Source organism: Gossypium hirsutum, chromosome D08 (genome assembly GCF_007990345.1).
Source record: "Gossypium hirsutum isolate 1008001.06 chromosome D08, Gossypium_hirsutum_v2.1, whole genome shotgun sequence".
NCBI classification, from domain to species: Eukaryota; Viridiplantae; Streptophyta; class Magnoliopsida; order Malvales; family Malvaceae; genus Gossypium; species Gossypium hirsutum.
The window spans coordinates 56,780,140-56,786,174 of NC_053444.1; the positions used below are offsets into that span (position 1 = coordinate 56,780,140).

Genomic DNA, 6,035 nt, shown 5'->3' on the forward strand with positions numbered 1-6,035 from the left:
AAAGTAATTTCATACTAAAAACTTCTAGAATGCAAGTTTGGCAAATTATTCAATTTAGTCCCTAACCTCAACTTAAGCACTTTATGCATGGAATTTCATCACGAAATTTTCTTGCGCCACAATCAGCCAATCATACCCATGGAACCTTTAAAATAATAATAAAATAAATTTTTTACTAACCTTCAAGGATTTTGTGGTATTCCGCACACCCACTATTTCCCGTTTAGGTCCCCATTTGGGATGTTACATTATGCAATCGATACTAATACCCAAAGGTTTGTACGATAAGATCGAAAATATGGTTAGACAATTCATTTGGGGGTTCACTAGTGGTACTAAAAAAATGGCTTTGATAAGCTGGGATGCGATATGTCAGCCTAAATCGTATAGTGGCCTTGGTCTAAGGGCTCTTCGGGACCATAGTACTTCTTTCATTAAGAAGTTGGGATCCAAATTAGTGACTAATCATTCTTCTTTATGGGTCAAAGTGCTTCGGTCCAAGTATAGGGTCCAATGTGGAATACCAGAGTCTTTATCGAGAGGAAGACGTTCTTTCTTATGAAGATCACTATTGAAGATTTGGACGCTCGTATGGAAGAATTTGCTTTGGTCTGTTGGAGATGGGCGGAATATTAATTGTTGGAAGGATCCTTGGATTCCTACCGTTGGGCCATTATCCAAAAAGAAAGTCTGCAATTCTAGCTTAGATATGGATATTTTCCTTAGTAATATGGTCACGGAGAATGGGGATTGGAATTTGGACTTTTTTCACATTTGGCTATCTGAAGATACCATCTAACGGATTGTTGAAATTCCGCCACCTTATCCTAATTCTGGTGTGGGTAGAATTATTTGGGGGGGAAACACGTCTGGTACTTTTTCAGTTAAAAGTGAGCATAAGAAAATTAAGGAAGATTCTTGGAATACGAAAGAGGAAGTTTGGAAGTTATCTTGGAAGTATCATGGGCCACAAAAGGTTAGGGTGTTCATTTGGCTTGTTTTGAAACATCATTTACTGACTAATGTTGAAAGAATTCGAAGAGGTTTGGGTTCGTATACTGCTTGTGGTACTTGCTGCCATAATTTTGAAAATATTCTGCATGTGATTCGGGATTGCAAAACGGAAAATGATATATGGATGCAACTAATTCCTACAGGTAAACATTTTATTTTTTTTGCAAGGTCCTTCATGAGTGGATCGAGCTCAATTTAAGAAATCAGCAGGACATAAATCTAGTGGCCAAAGTTAATTGGTCTAGTTTATTCGGGATTATCATCTAGCGAATGTGGAAAAATCAGAATCTTGGCATATTTCAAGGTCTTTCTTGGAGTACTGATGAGGTTATCAAAAACTCCCTCTACTGGGCGAAGCAATATGTTTCGATGTCCAAATCAAATGGCTCTAAACTCTCAAGCATGGTTTTTGATCCTGGCTATCCCGATGGTTGGGTCTACTTGAACATAGATGGTTCGGTCAAATATGAGGATATGTTTGCTGCAGCTGGAGGACTTTTGCGAGATCATCAAGGCACTTGGATTGTTGGCTTCACAAGGTATTTGAGTAGTTGTGAAGTTATCGATTCAGAATTATAGGGTATCCTTGGGTTGCAAATTGCCTTTGATCGTGGCTTTCGGATAATTATCACACAGATTGACAATCTTGAAGCAGTTAACCTCATTCACGAAGGAGTTCGTAAATGTTCTAATTCTACTTCAGTTATGAGAATCCTACTGATTTTGAAGCAATTAAGTAATTGGAATCTTCAACATATTCTAAGAGAAGAGAATAGCGTTGCTGATAAGATAATCAAGCTCAGGAAAGATAGGGAACCTGGTTTGCAGTTATTTGATAAAGATTATGTAATGAGTTTTCTCAATATTTGATCTTTGACATGTAATTTCTTTTTTCACAAAAAAAACAAACAAATTTGTATAATAATTTATTTGACCCTCTAACTTTATAAAAAAATTCATTTTAGTTATTTATTTAAAATTTCACATCTTTTAGCTCTTGAACTTACATTGTTTGTCAAATCACTCCAAAATAGATGGAAAAGCTAACAAATGTTAACTTTACCGACATGGCATTCACGTGTATGCCACGAAAGCAAATAATTATTTAAAAAATTAAAAGCTTTAAAAACTATTTTTTATATATATATTTATTTTTTAAAAAAATTAATTTTTAAAAATAATTTTTATATTTTTTTGAATTTTTAAAAATTAAAAAAATTTAATCGTTGACGTGACATTCACATGGCAATCCACATGTATGATACATCAACAAAATTAACATAAATTAACTTTTTCATCTATTTTTGGGTGATTTAACAAATAACGTAAGTTTAAATACTAAAAGAGTTAAAAAATTAAATAAAAACTAAAAAAACATTTTTTTATAAAATTAAAGAGCCAAATAACTTATTATTACATTTATTAAAACTCATACTTTTGGGGTGAAGTCGAATTTAAATTAATAACTTATTTAAACTTATTAAAATATAATTCAAGAATTAGGGTTATATTTTTTAAAACATAAAACGTGCAAAGTTACCAAATATTTATTTAACCAACATAAACAAAAATTTAAACCTTGTATTTCTAATCCAATTAAACTCAGAAAAATAAATTGTATAAATGAGTACAATGGTTGGGCTGATCTCATCATGAGGCGACTCATAATAAGTTCTAGTCCACACTAACCAATAACTCTGGGCTCTAATTTGTAAGCCCAATAAAAAAGAGGGATTCCCCATTTTGTCATAAAACCGAAAGGTGGGGGACAAAATTAAATTTGAGTGAAGAAAACAGGAGGTGGTTATGTAAATTAATATATCTAAGCATTTGTTTATAAATAAAAAAGCATCAGCTAGGGTTTTTAGCCATTTAGGAGGTTAGCAGCAGCCAGCCACAGCATTCGCCGCACGGCATCAGTCTCAGCAGGTTGCCTTTCTCTTCTATCTAATCTCTCCATCTTCGTTTCTTTCAGCTACATATACATAGAAATTGGTCGGAAATGAAAGAAAATATAAACTGTGTTCTCTACTCTTTTTTTCCCCTTTTGTTAGAATATGACTTGATGTCGCTGTGAAAATCTTTTTCTTTTGTTTAGTTTTTAGTCTTAGATGCTGAAATATTCATTTTGGTCTTTGGTTACGCGTTTTTAATTTGGTGTTATCAATGGGTTTATTTTTTAATTTACTCTTGGTGGTGATGAAGGCGGGGAAGAATGTCTCACAGGAAGTTTGAAAAAAGTTCCCTTGGATTTCTTCGAGGAAGCGAGCTTCTGTCACAGAGGAAAGGTTACATTGTTTTTTTTCTTTTTTATTTTGTTTATTATATGGCTTAGAAAACTACATTTTTGTATCCCAAAGCAGTATTTAAATGACTATATATACGTATTGATGAGGTTACTGTGGGTGGTGCAGTGAGGCATTTCCTAAGGAGACCCAAGCAAAACCTTGCAAGCTCACTGCCTTTTTGGGCTACAGGAGGCATGACACACATTGTCCGAGAGGTCGAAAAACCTGGATTAGTAAGTTGACTTTATGACATAACTTATACTGGTGCCACTTTTGATATATAGACTATAAATTGTTCTTTCTTTAGCTTATAACTCTTGCCTTAAGATTTGCTAGCTTATTTTGAATTTAATGCATTGGTTAAGATGATTTTTATGAAAGAATTTACAAGTAATGTGTTAACTATTATTGACATTTGTGAAAATAGTGCATTGAATTTAGAAGTTATCCTGGAACTAGGGTTAGTAGGCATTGGTTATTTGGAAGTTTGGACTTTTTTAAATTTATTATGCTTCACCCATAAATTTATTTGAATTTCAAGCTAATTTGCGTTCTTTGTTTCTGCATAGAGCTTCACAAGAAAGAGACATGTGAAGCTGTTACGATCATTGAAACCCCTCCTATGGTGATTGTTGGGGGTTGTTGGTTATGTCAAGACACCACGTGGTCTTCGCAGCTTGAACACCGTTTTGGGCTCAGCATCTGAGCGATGGAAGTCAAACGTAGGTTCTACAAGCATTGGTGCAAGTCAAGAAGAAGGCTTTCACCAAGTACTCAAAGCGGTACGAGAGTGAAGAAGGGAAAAGAGTATCGAGGCTCAGCTGGGAAAAGATCAAGAAGTATGCCACTGTTGTTAGGGTTTTGGCCCACACTCAGGTTTTGACCAATACATGATTTAATCTATGCCTTGGTTTTGTTTTATTTTGATTGTTCATAAGTGGTAGTTTCAAATGCTTTGTTTTAATAGTACTGTTTCTGGTTATTTGTGCTTTACAGATTAGGAAATGAAGGGATTGAAGCAGAAGAAAGCACACCTAATGGAGATCCAAGTTAATGGTGGAACTATTGCAGACAGGTTGATTTTGCATACAAGTTCTTTGAGAAGCAAGTCCGATTGATGCTGTTTTCCAGAAGGATGAATGATTGATATCATCGGTGTCACTAAGGGTAAAGGTTATGAGGTGTTGTGACTCGTTGGGGTGTCACACGTCTGCCCGTAAGACCCAGAGGTTTGCGAAGGTTGCTGTATCGGTGCCTGGCATCCTGCTAGAGTCTCCTTACAGTTGCTAGGGCAGGTCAGAATGGATACCATCATCGTACTGGAGATGAACAAGAGACCGGGTTGGCAAGGTTGGTGACAGACCCACTCTGCTATTACCGACCATGACAGGTTAGTTGAATATACTTAAATCTTTGCTTTGATCAGATTGGGAGTATTTTTGAAGGTATTGTATAGACTTTCAATGGGTTTTGTTTATTCGGTTGATATAAATTGTGAATGTGTAATGGTCATCAGGACTGAGAAAGATATCACCTCCAATTGGTGGCTTCCCTCCACTATGGTGTTGTGAAGGGTGATTATCTGATGATCAAAGGTGGCTGTGTTGGACCTAAGAAGAGGGTGGTTACACTCCGCCAGTCTTTGATTAACCAGACATCTCGTGTAGCTCTAAGGAAATTCAAGCTCAAGTTCATCGACACCTCATCAAAATTTGGGTCATGGACTTTCCAGACTACACAAGAAAAAACAGAAATTCTATATGTCGGCTCAAGGCATAAATCTGCAAATTTGTCAGGAATTTCCGTCTATCGTATGTTTAGGTTTCTGTTTATTCTCTGAGCTTTTAGTTTATGTGATTCTCTATTATGTTTTTGAAATGCATTGGTTGGATTTAATTTTGTTTTTATCAACTCTTTTTGAATGTGTGGATAACTGGGGGTTTTGCACCAGTTTAGAAAAAACCAATTATACCCAATGTTTTTCTTTTTAACAGAGTTTTCCTTTGATTTGATTAAATTTGCCTTCTTTCCCTTTGGTAGAATTTAAAAAGTTGTCGATATATTTGTAAGATTATAATTTTTATGCTTATATCTAAATGTATTTTAAGAAAAATAATTAGTAATAACCTGTGGGTATCCCTCGGAGGTTAAATGGTTCAGATGGTGCTTCCTGCTTGAGGTGTACGATGGCACGAATGAATATGTAAAAAAATTTGTTAAAAAGCTTTTTCAATATATTTATAAACCAATTGTACGGACGATGATTGGAATGCCTTAAATTAGAACCAGCGGGAATTAAAGCTAAAAAATCAATCATCTGACCAAGTGGGATTCTTTTCCCCTCTGAATCTATTTCTTGGTACATTTCTTGTGGACAATTGTCTTTTTCGTTTTTTGTGATTGCCATCGTGTTCGATGGTAATACATTTTTATGCCTGAAAGGAGTAAATTTCCCTCCCCAATTCGAAACTTTTCTCATTTGTAAATCAAAGAAAATATCCCCTTCATACGGTAAAAACACTAACCAAAAGAATGCAATGGCTACTGTACAAATTACTCATAATAAACGACCAGCTTCTTTTATTATAACTCTGGAATTGGTATGGGAATCAGCTGCGATTTCTGAACTACTGTTACCATAAAACTCGAGGGTTCGGGTCGGATCGAATCATAGTCATATTCACAGAAGCTCGCATGATTTTATTACCTCATAATTGAATCAGCCTCCAAGGT

At 35.1% G+C, this 6,035-nt stretch overlaps 1 pseudogene; it reads left to right on the forward strand.

The window, feature by feature from the left end:
- The first annotated feature begins 3,384 nt into the window (after window positions 1-3,384).
- Window positions 3,385-6,035, forward strand: part of LOC121220357 (60S ribosomal protein L3-like) — a 10,366-nt pseudogene continuing 7,715 nt past the window's right edge.